Below are 12,394 nucleotides of genomic sequence, written 5' to 3'. Positions count from 1 at the left end.
ACCTGCCTCTGCTTCCGGGGTGCAAGTTATAGTCATGTGCCACCGTGCCCAGCTTTCCAAAATAAATTTTAGCAGATGAAGAAGTTGTTGCATTGTTCATAAAGAGCAAGAGCGGGCTTTCCTGCTGACTCATAACCCCTTCCTTATTTTAGAGGAAAAGCCTTAGGGGGCAGCCTTGGGTAACGAACAGGGGTACAGGGAAAGCAACCGAAGCCCAGTCATGCCCCAGAAGAGAAGCAGTAGGGAGGTGCCAGCCGTGATGGGCCCATTTTCACCTTTGCTGGTTTATTTATTTCAAGAACAAAATGCTCTCTGGGAGGCTGAACTGGCCTCTCACCCACTCCTGTGGCAGACACGAGACAAGGATGTTTGGTTAGCGCCTCATGCTCTCTGCCAACTGGAGATGTGGCAGGAGCTGGTCCTGCCTCTCTGGCCCTCTTGTGGCTCTAGCACAGAAGGCCATCGGCCTCTATCCTCTGAAGAACTAAGTGGATTTGGTTTTAGGAGGCCTTCGTCATTCCGAGTAAAATGCTTGCTTTCTGCAGCTCCCGACCTTGTGAGGCGTTGCCTCGCAGTTGAAGCAATAAGGGAGAAGGTGCTTGACTGTGTAAAAGGGAGTGAGGGTCATGGCCTGAGCTCCGGGAACTTCAGAGTGCACAGGGGAGGGGGGGGGGGGTTGGCTGTGGGCCTGCCTTTCCCCTCGTGATTCTGCATCTTTAAACCATCCCCAGCACAGTGGCTGTCAAGGGCCTGGTGTTTACAGCAAAGATAATGGAGCCATGGCAATGTCTCTGTGTTTGGACACTGACCCCATAGTCCAGGAATCATCACCTGAACCGAGGGTAAACTCCTTCCCATTTTAATCTGTACAAAATTCCAGGACCTGTCTCTGCCTCAAAGAGGTTGACCCTGTTGTCAGCTACAGGACACTGGGGGGTACGGGGGGCAGTGAGGAAGATTGCCGACTCGGGACGTGTGGCCAGGGTTGCTGTTTACACCCCGAACTGTGAGCTGGGTAAAAATAGTGCTAGCGGCCTGGTCCAGCTTCAAACCCCCGCCTTCAAACTGCAGAAAGAGATTATTTTGGGAAGAGAAGATTTTTTTTTCTCTCCACCCACAGACCTGAAAATGGTCACTTCTCCGGAAGAAGAGAGACAATCCCACACAAAGGTGAAACATGCCCCTTTGAATGCCTCCCTAGGGGAGCACCCCAAGAACCAGTCTAGCCATGTCCTCCTCTGACAGCCAGCTCCATCCCCAGCACAGACCTGTGGGTGACCTAGTTCCAGGTACAGTGAGAACTAGTTAACTTTGACCACAATGAGAGAAGGCAGTCGGCTGGGGCCTGATGCATGCCTCAGCTCTCCTGTCCACTGGCACTGTTCTGATGCCATTTGCCTTTCAAAGCAAGGAGGGGAATCTGCCTTCCATTCCTCTCAGGCTCTTCGAAAGTGTGTTACCAGCTGCGAAGAGATGAACATGCTCCCAGAAGCCAGATCTGCTATCACCTGAGCGCGGTGGGCTGAAGACCCACGTACGTTGCCAGAGTCTGGGGCCTGTGTCCAGGGTCATCTCCTTCAGGCTGGGAACTGGACCCATATGACAGTCAATGGAAGGAAAGCCACACCTTTCTCCACCTGTGCTGGAAATAGTTTTAATTAATTTTATTATTTTTATGTGGATGAATGTTTTGCTCGCATGCTTGTTTGTGTACCGTGTGCATGCCTGATTCCCCCCCCCCAGGCCAGAAGGGGGCATCAGATCCTCCCTGGAACTGGACTTACTGGATTTACATGGTAGTGAGCAACAATTTCAGCCATGCTGGGTGCTGAGGAACGAACCAGGGTCCTCCGGAAAAGCAGCCAGTGCTCCTAACCATTGTGCCATCTCTCCAGGCCCCTGAGCTGGGAATTTAACTTAGGTTAAAAAACAAGCAAACAAAAAGTTATTCTACAAACACATCTAAGCACACAATAATGACACCCAAGTGACTCTAGAGAGGCAGATACACACGGATATGTTTGCTTAAGACAGGGCCTCATGTAGCCCAGGCTGACCTCCAACTCACTGTGTATCTGAGGATGACCTTGAACTTCTGACCTTCTGGCTTTCACCTCCCCAGTGCAAGGCTTATGTGCTGCTGCTACCACGCCAGTAATTTACAAATCTTTCTTATCACAGGAGATCACACACACACACACATACACACACACACACACACACCAGACCAGCTGAAGCTGGGGGCAGGTGCAGGCCTGTGATATTAGCCACTGGCGAGGCTGAGATAGGGAGGCAAACCCAAGGCTTGCTTAGGCAACAGAGTGAGTCAAGGCCAGCCTGAGCAATTTAGGGAGAGTGGGTCTCTGAATGAATGGATGAATGAATGAATGAACAAATGAATGAATGAACGAATGAATGGGCAAGCAAGCAGAAAGAAGGCTGGGGATTTGCTTGGTGGCAGAGCACTCGCTGAACAGGCACACAGATACTGCAAACGAATACCCACCACCAGACCAGAAGCATCATTAAATTGATGTACAAGCTGCAAGTCCCCAGGTTACCCAGAGCTGGAGTCCAGCGAATATTTATCTCATCAATATTTTAGGGAGCAGGAAAAGACATTTTCCATGTCTCCGTCTCCATTTTCCTTCAGCGACCCAGTTTTAGAAAACATACCTAGGGGCTAGAGAGATGGCTCAGAGGTTGAGAACCCTGGCTGCTCTTCCAGAGGTCCTGAGTTCAATTCCCAGCAACGCGGTGGCTCATAGAAAACAAACCTAACCATTGAAAAGAGTTTCTTCTGGACATCTTTAGGAGTTCCCATCAAACACACACACACACACACACACACACACACTCACTCACACACGCTTGCACCTACACAAGCATCCGTGACCTCAGGGTGAGTATATACAGTAGCGACAAGTAAGACGACAGCTGTCTGGGTGGGAGAATTGCCAAAGGCAGGGAGGGGTGTGCCTCAAGGACAGAGGCTGCTGGCTGTAGCCTGGTGTCGCACAGGCTCAAGTTTGTCACTGAGTCACTTCACCATTGACCTCTCTGGGGAGGGGGTGTTGGTGAAAACATTCGCCCGACTGCGAGTTGCGGTCTGAACAGTGACTGGAAAGTGGGAGTCCAGCTCCAAAAGCCATTTCAAGTCTCCCATGATCCTCTGGGCATGATCTGAGGATCTCTCCCCCTTCCCGGGAGGTGCCTGATGATGTTAACACCACCGGGACCCAGCGGAAGGGCAGGACGTTACACAAGTTACAAAGGACATCTCGTTCCCACACTTTAAGGTCCCTGGCGGCCCCTCACCTTTCCACCTCCACCTGTCTCTAACAGCCACATCTCTGATGAGCCTTGTCACCAAGCCAGAAACAGAATCCTTCGGCTTAGATGTCTCGGCCTCTGGGGAGCTCTGACCGGCTAAGGGGCTGGGTCAGCACTGTCTGCCTGGCCAAAAGAGGCCACAGAAATGGAGCCCGAGTGCCCCTTTCCAAGCCCCATCGACCCATGACACGGAGCGAAGAGTTACTGCTGAGTCACAGCTACGCCAGCTATTTGTGTACAGGGCTCTGAGACTCCCCAGGGAGAGACAACTAAAAGGCCCTTTGTTCGGGACCGCTTCAGGTTTTGTATTTCCCAAACTGAGAAATCCAGATAACGCTGATGATTGCCCAGGAGGGAAATGAGCTCAAGTCTGTCCCATCCACTGACCTCTTGCAAAGGATTGTAGGCCAAGGTGGCCCAGCTCTGCTCCGCAGCCTAAGTCAGCTTCCTTCTGAGTCAGCTTTCTTCACCTCCCTATTAATAGCCACTGCTTTGGCTGACTCCACTCACAGTATGATTACAGCTTAATAATACATCTCAAGCAAAGAAGCAGAACCCTTCCTGAGCTGGGTTGCCAGGGCCCTGCAGAGAACACACGCTCCAGGCAGGAGGACAGAGGGAGGCTGGGGCTTGGCTCTCCCAGATGAGAGAGCCTGGTAGTCTCATGAGGGGTTGGGAGACTGAAAGGACAAACCACCATGGCTAGGAGGCTGTTTCTGCCCTGCGGATCTGACCCTGGTTCGGAGAGGGGACAGGCCGTATCGGCGGCTCGGATTCCTCAGCTACCCCATGCCACACTGGAGTTAGTGTCTTCCAAGGTCATCCTTCCTCAGCCTCTGCGGTAATAAGGTGACCTCTTCCAGGAGCTCTGATTGTCTGGACGGGATGGGGTGCTTTGATGGTGCTGAACACTACCAAAATATGTTTAATTTTTGTGTCTAACCCCTGTCCGGTTTCTTTGCAATAAAACCAGATAGGGTGAAAGCTGGAGATATGACCCAGTGTTTAAGGACACACACACACACGCACGCACGCACGCACGCACGCACGCACCCATGCACAGGCACACACAGAACATGTAAGCTAAGGGCTTCCATTGATTCCACAACAGAGTGCTTCTCTGTTTTCAAGGTTTTCCTTTGAAGAACCAGGTCAACCAGGCCTTGGGGAAACGTTCCTATCAGGAAGGCCAAAAGAGAAACAAACTATTACCACTATACTTTCAACCTAAGGGACCCCACACCCCTGCACCCCAAATCTGATTATTCCGTGACAAATAATGGTCTCTTTCACACAGTACCGGTTGGCCCTTCTCATCAAACTCCCTCACCTCTGGGGGAGGGGGCCGGGAGCCTGCTTGCTCCAGCTCAGCTCATTTCCTTCTTGCTTGCCAAAAGCTGGCTTATGCTCCGGGGCCAGAGGTCTTGGCAGAGCGAAGTGGGGCAAGCCCCAGCATGACCTTCCCTCAACCCCTACGTGCAGCCTCTGGACTGGCACTGGCTGGGGCAGGTGAGGGAGAGGGGAGAACTGGTTCTGACTTGACTCGGGCTCCTTTCGGGAATGGCAGCCCAGGCCGGCTAGGGTGGTCCCCCCCCCTTTAAACCCAGCGCTCAGAAGGCAGAGGCAGGCAGAGCTCTTTGAGTAGGAAGCGGGCACGGAGTATGGGACAAGTTCTAGGCCAGCCAGGGGAAAGGGGAAGCACAGAATTTCCCTCTCTACTTCATAGGCAGAAAGGCAGTGCCTGACACCTGTTGGAGAATGCTCCCTATTTCCTTCCTGGTGTCCTTCGTGTTAACCCTGGATCCACCTGCAGGCAAATGGTGAGGGGGAACACACGCTCTATTTGCATGCTCCATGGAGGAGCAGCACTCCAGCCCTTGTAGAGGAGGAACTAGCCACTCAAACTGTCGTTCAGTCATTCTTCTTGTTTGTTTTTTTTTCCACATAATTTATTTAATTTTATTTTATGTGCATTATAAGGAGTGTGAGATCCCTTGGAACTGGAGTTACAGACTGTTGTGAGCTGCCATGTGGGTGCTGGGAATTGAACCTGGGTCCATCAGGAGGAGCAGACAGTGCTCTTAACCACTGAGCCATCTCTCCAGCCCCCTTTAATCATGCTAACAAATCCTATTTTTGTTTTGTCTTGAGGCAGGGTCTCCTTATGTAACCCTGGCTCTCCTGGAACTATCTGGATAGATTAGGCTGGCTTCAAACTCAAAGGGATCCGCCTACCTCTGTCTCCTAAGTGCTGGGATTAAAGGCGTGGGTCACTGTGGCCAACACCTGTTCTAAGGTCCTCAACACGTAACACGTGATAATGAATGTTTAAAACTAGGTCTGTGCCCTAGACCATGGAGATAATACAGCGACAGGGAGTAAGGGTGGTGGTACCGTGTCTGATTTAGAAGAGAAGGCAAGGGAAGGCCCAAGGGAACTCCTGACAAACGTGTCTAAGACCTTAGGGACTTCAGTAGTGATTGCACGTGAAGGTATCTTTTTACCACCCAGTTAAAAGTCCCTGAGCTGAGCCTGTCATTATAACTTCTCAACAAAAGCTCCACAATGCATGTAAGGGTGCCCCAGTCAGGGGTCCCTAGAAACGCATCTGGGAGGTGGGAGAAGGCCAAGACAGCCTTTCTTCCACGTCTCTGATGTGAAGCATCATTTATTTCTCTTCCCTTTCGGCCCCGGCATCCTGCTGCCCTCAGTGCCAGGGCCTTTCTGGTATGCTTACCCCGCTTGCCAGCTTCCTCTATTCTGACCCCCAGTATTTTCTTTCCTCTGTGAGGACACTAGCTCCTTGGCCTACCCCAAAGAAGCTCTTTACGGTCTCACTATCTTCCAAAACTCCTTCATTCTGGGACCTCACAGTCCTGCCCTTGAGAAGCCAAATTGCTCTGCGCTTCAGTAGATAAAACTCACCATTCCTGCTGGGCCAGCTAATTAGAGTTACTTTTCTATAACTCTTTATCTTGGGGTTTTTTTTTTAAATTAGCATTAGCCCACTAATGGATATCAGGCTATCTACCCCCTGAGTTAAGGATTTGGAGATTCGGTCTGCCATAAAAACAGCCCCAGCGTCAGGGCCAAACAGACCTCATCTCCCCTGACCACTGAACCTCCCCTCCCCTCTATCATCTTTGCGGGCTTGGGCACGGCACATTCTGCATCTTCTTTGGGGGTCAGCTTCTTTGCACTCAAGGTGAGGAGGAGGATGGTTATTCGCTCTGCAGAGCCTTGTAAGAAGTGGCCAAGAAGCTTGAAAGGTGGACGGGACGGAAAGGCTAGACTACCACTGGGAGTCCTGGTCATTCCGTCAAGGTGCAAGTGATCTGTGCACAAGCCAGGAGCGGTGGTGCCTCGTGTTTATAATCCCAGCACGTGGGAAACTAAAAGCAGGAGAATTATGAGCTCGAGGACAGCCTGGGCTACGTAGATGTTCTGAGCCAGCCCAGGCTGCACAGTGAGACCCTGTCTCAGTAACACAAAATGGTAGCTTTTAACTGCCAGACAGCCTTCAGGGGTTACACGCACCCTCAAGGGAAGAGCCTGTCCAAGTGGGCACTGCCCTGTGGCTGTAACAGCCCCACAAGGCTGAAGTTGACATCTGACAGTGCAAAACAATAGTACAAACTGCTCAAGAAAAGCCCTCGGACGCCCTCAGAGACTGCTGTGACCCAGAAGAGTTCACATGGTGTTGTGCAAGTACAATTGTGACTGGCAATAAAATCTCGAGAATTTCCAAGGCCAAAGGATTTTGGCTCCCAATCTCCCTCCTTAGGTACGCCACCGCTTGGCTGTGAAGGCAGTTGCCTTCTGCAGGCATCTTGAGAGGAACAGAAAGGGTGAGGATGCTAAACTCCATTGGATTCAGACAGAGAACTGAATTCACTGATTGGCTCCCTCACTGCGAGACTCTTGGCAGTTGGCGGTGCACACCTTTAGTCCAGATGTTTGGCAGACAGAGGCAGGCAGATCTCTGAGTTTGAGGCCAGCCTGGTCTCCACTGAGTTCCAGGACAATCAGAGCTGCAAAGAGAAACGCAAATAAATAAATAGATAGATAGATAGATAGATAGATAGATAGATAGATAGATAGATAAATGACTCTTCCTCTTAGTATTCTCCCTGACCCCAGTTAGCAATGAGAGCATGTAGCCTCTGCCTCAGGAATATAAATTTGTCTCTTGTACTCCAAAAAAAAAAAAAAAATTGGTGTAAACCAATAAAATCACTTCAAATAATAGTAATTTAGAAAAGTAACAAATGGATACTTGCCAGTTGTCTGTCTTTCTTTCTTTCTTTTTCTTTCTTTCTTTCTTTCTTTCTTTCTTTCTTTCTTTCTTTCTTTCTTTCTTTCTTTCTTTCTTTCTTTCGACAGGGTTTCTCTGTGTAATAGCCCTGCTTATCCTGGACTCACTCTGTAGACCAGGCTGGCCTACAACCATTTAGCCACAGCTTTTAACTCTGCATGCTGTTAAGAACTAAGGTCTGACATGGTGATACAGGCCTTGAGTCCCAGCACTCAGGAGGCTGAGGCAGGCAGAGCTCTGTGGATTTGAGTTCTGCCCGATCTGCTTATAGTTCTGGGCCAGGCTACACATGCCATCCCTTGACTGTGCTGTTTAGTGAGCTGGGATTTGGGGGAGACATCATCTCTCCATGTCTGTCTTTTCCCCCTAGGTAATCCGCAGCATTCACAAGTATCGGTTCTTGTGTGGCTCCAGCAAAATATCACAGAGGGAACTGTCTTTGGGTCTGTGGGTGAGACAGAGCATCAGGGCGGGGGGGGGGGGATGAGATGGATGAGAGAGACTCATCTTGTGAAGTGCCTGGGAAGCAGGGGCAGGGTGGCTCCAACGTGGCAATTAAGTTCCAGTTTTTATTCTACACCCACATAGAGTTAAGGCCCAGCACGGTGGCACTTGCCCATAACCTCAGCCTGTAAGGCTACCCTGGGCTAAGTGAGATCCGGTTTGAAAATAAAACTGAAGGGACAAAAGGCAGGACAGAAGGAGCCCGTGTTAGCAGTGGGCCTACCTTCAGGGCCAGCGTGGAGACTAAGGAACAGGCTCTCATGGTGCGTGGCATCGGGCACAGAGCCTTGCACGTAACTATTTCCTACAGTTCCATTTGGCCCTGTTGTGTCACCATCATTTTCGGAACCAAAATATCTAGTTCTCAAACGTGGGTGCTTTATTTCAACAGGCTTCACATTTGCTTTCAAGCTGGGTCACCCTAGGGCTTTGGAGAAAATGGACCCAAACCGAATCTGGAACTAGGAGGAGACTCTTGCTTACACGTTTTGATTTATTGCCCAGAAACCCGAGGTAAGCCCTGCCAACCAGTCAGCAGATCACCTGAGCTCTCCAACGCTTCTACCCTTAGGCCTTTGCTGTCCCTTGGTGTCCATTTTGCTTGGTTTGAAAAGGATGACTGGCTATAGCCGCTGCTTCAGAAAACAGCACGCACTTTCAGCTTGAAGGAGGAAAATGGGACAAAGACACTTATCTCGGCGTGGGTTGTGGGGTGCTTTGCCCCTGTGTGTGATGAGGCAGGTTGGGGTGGGTCTTGAATGCAGGGTCTTGAATGTGCTAGGCAAGTGCTCTATCAATAAAATGTCCCCCTGGGCTTGCTTTGCTATATCTGTTTAACATGCTGTCTTACACACAGCTGGATGAAATCTTTAACTCTTTCTCCTCTCTGTCTCCTCTCTCTCTCCCTTTCCAGTTCTCCCTTCCTTCTCTCTTCCATCTTCTCTTTCTCTCTCTCTTTTGTTTTTGAGACGGGGTCTCTATTATGTATCCCTGGCTGTCCTGGAACTCTCTATGTAGACCAGGCTGGCCTGGAACTCTCTATGTAGACCAGGCTGGCCTCACACTTCCAGAGATTTGCTGGGATGAAAGGCATGTGCCACCCACCCAAGGCTTCTCTCACTCCTCTCTCTCTCCCCATCCCATCCCAGATATCTTTTCTGGGAGTCAGTTATTTCCTTCCACTATGAATTCTGGGGATCAAATTCAGGTCATCAGACTTGTTTAGCAAAGGGCTTTTATACTCTGAACCATCTCCCTGGCCCCACTTTTAATAACATAGAAATTCACCATTGAGTTTCCTCTTGGATTTGTACTTCTTTTTATCATCTAGGACTTTTTGTACACTTATCCCAAGGAAGAAAAGCAGCGGTAAAAACCCCAGAAAAGCCATTAAAATGGCTGTCACAGGGACTGAACTGACAAAGGAGTGAGTGGGTGCCCCTCAGTGCTGACAGGGCTATACAACCAAAAACTCTAATCTGAGGCAGAGCGCAGAATGACACAGCAGCCAGGAGAAAAGTATGGTAGTTCCTTAGAAACTTAAACTTCCCCTTACCGCAAGGTCCCGCAGGGTCAGAGTCACCAAGGAGAGCTGAAAACAAAATGTATATAAATATATATTTACACAAAATAATCCACAAATGTTTACACAGCTTTTTCGTAACAATCGAAAACTGGAAACCGCAGGAATGTCCATTCATGGCAGGCACACGGTGGTGTATCCGTACAATGGATATCAGCACAATGTGCATACCAGTGTCACAATGAACGTTCAGCAACAAAAAGGAAGTTACTGGTCCACGGACCTAGCAAGCATTACACTGGGTAAAAGAAAGCCAGCCGGGAAGACTACATAAGGAACCAGGGAAGGTGGCTCATGCCTAAGATCTCAGCCTTCTGAAGGCTGGAGCAGGGAGACTGCCCGGAGTCCAAGGTCAGGATGGGCTACACAGTGAGTTCCAGGCTAGCCTGGATGATAGTGCGGAACTGCGTCTAAAACAAAACAAATAAAGATGGCTACATTTGGGGCTGTGAGTATGGGTCAGCGGGAGAGCTCTGGTCTAGCATGCTTACAAAGCCCTGGGCTCAAACTCCTCTGTTCTGATGGCTTCAGGGGTGGGGTGGTACTCGCTGTGAGAGAACACTGAGAACAGAAAACAGGGCTGTCGGGGGTTGGAGAGACCAGCCGAGAAGGAACCAGACAGTCATCCCCCATGCTTGGGGGGAGGTGCATTGTTTTTATTGGATTCTATTTATTTGATTTTGAGGCAAGATCTTTCAGCAGTCTGGGGCTCAACGAGTCAGCTAAATTGATAGGTCGGAGAGACCATGACTCTATAATATCCCCACATCTCCTCTGCACTGGGACAATAAGTGTGTACTCCAAACCGCCATTTTTTTTTTCTTCTTTAATGTAGGTGCTAGGAATCAAACTCAGGTTTGCACCGCCAGCACTTCAGCCCCGGAGCCTCTACCCAGGCTCAAGAGAACTGTTTTGCTGTTTGAAACAGGGTCTCATGGAGCCCAGGCTGGCCTCAAATTCTAGGTAGCTGGGGATGACCACGAACTTCTGACGATCCGATCCTGCCTCCTCCTCCCCAGTGTTGGAATTCCAAGTGCACAAAAGCATGTCCAATTTAGGTAGTTTTGGAGATTAAATTCTCGGGGAGGGAAAATCTGTGCTCCTGCTCCCTTCCGAGGGCCATACCAGAGACCTCAGGCAAGAGCGTCCGTCAGGGACTCCGTGGAAGAGGAGCTGCAGAGCAAGATCCCAGGAAGCCTTTCTTGAAGTGTTCTCACTGTTTTGGGGGAGTGGGCTGAGGCAGCATCCAGGACCTTGCACTTTGGCAAATGCTCTAACAGTGAGTTCCGGCCTCGGCCTACAACCTATGCTTTCTAGTCCAAACAGTAATTGCTGTGGTAACACGGACCTTTTCTTCACTGGGCACGCATGCCCTCCCCTTGTTAAAGAAACATGTCCACAGGGAACTGAGGAAACTCCCTGAGGGCTGGGACTTTGACGTTTTATCTTTGGTTAATGGTGGCTACAAACCTGCAATCACGGCCTTGACAGGCAAACTGGGCCACATGAAAGTGTCTTAAAAACAAAAACCAACCAACCAAACGGGCTAAAGAAACAAGGATGTATCTCTGATATGAGTACTTGCCCAGAATGTACAAGGCCCTGAGTTCTATGCCCAGTGTTATTGGGGAAACCAAGGTTCTTAGTCCTTATTTTTCAGATTTATTTATTATGTATACAGTGTTCTGCCTGCATGTGTACTGCATGCCAGAAGACACCAGATCTCATTATAGATGGTTGGGAGCCACCACGTTGTTGCTGGGAATTGAACTCAGGACCTCTGAAAGAGCAGCCAGTGCTCCAGTCCCCTTAGTCTCTCTTTAAAAAGAGAGAAACGCAGTATTTGTGTGTGTGGATGTGTGTTTGCTTGCATGAGTTTGTGTGGTTTTGAGCTGGCATAGCGAAGCGCTGCTTGGACCAGAACTCAGGTCCTCTGCAGAAGCAAAAAGTGTTCTTACCACTAAGCCACCTCTCCATCTCCAGTTCTTAAATAAAATAAAATTAGAAGTGGACTCAGAAGGAAGTTCGAGGACAATTGTATTACATTTAAGAGAAAAATCTAGATTAGGTGAAAATTCCCAGTAACTACTGTAATGCCAAAGATTAAACTGTAAGCCCCACCTTTCCAGGAACCAGGCAACTTTCTGGAATGCTGGGAATTGTAGTTCTGGGAAATAACAAAGCCTCACAGGTGAATACGTTGGCCTAAAGATTTGTTTTTGTTTTGTTTGTTTGTTTTCCTTTGGTTTTTCAAGATAGGGTTTCTCTGTGTAGCCTGGGCTGTCCAGGACTTGCTTTGTAGAACAGGCTGGCCTCAAACTCACGGAGATCCACCTGCCTCTGCCTCTCCCAGAGTGTTGGAATGGCTTATAAACCCCTGCAGCATGTAGCTGGAAGCCATTCTCAGCTGGAAAATTCCAGGGAGTGTTCCTGACAAGTCCATCTCTTGGTCAGCATTTAATATTTAATAAAGCTTGCTTTGAATTTGGCCCAAAATGGTAGTGGAGTTGGTTTTTCTGGCGAAACTCAGGATTAATGCTACCGTGAGGAGAAAAAGCCATGCCTTTGAAGTTAAACGCAGAATAGGAATAGAGATATTTATTAAGAAAGGATAAAACACTGTTGGGCTAGGGGATTGAGGAAGCATCCAAAGCATCAAG

Source organism: Meriones unguiculatus, chromosome 7 (genome assembly GCF_030254825.1).
Source record: "Meriones unguiculatus strain TT.TT164.6M chromosome 7, Bangor_MerUng_6.1, whole genome shotgun sequence".
In the NCBI taxonomy this organism is placed as follows: domain Eukaryota; kingdom Metazoa; phylum Chordata; class Mammalia; order Rodentia; family Muridae; genus Meriones; species Meriones unguiculatus.
The sequence above is the reverse complement of the archived record's forward strand: the minus strand, read 5'-3'. Positions refer to the sequence as shown.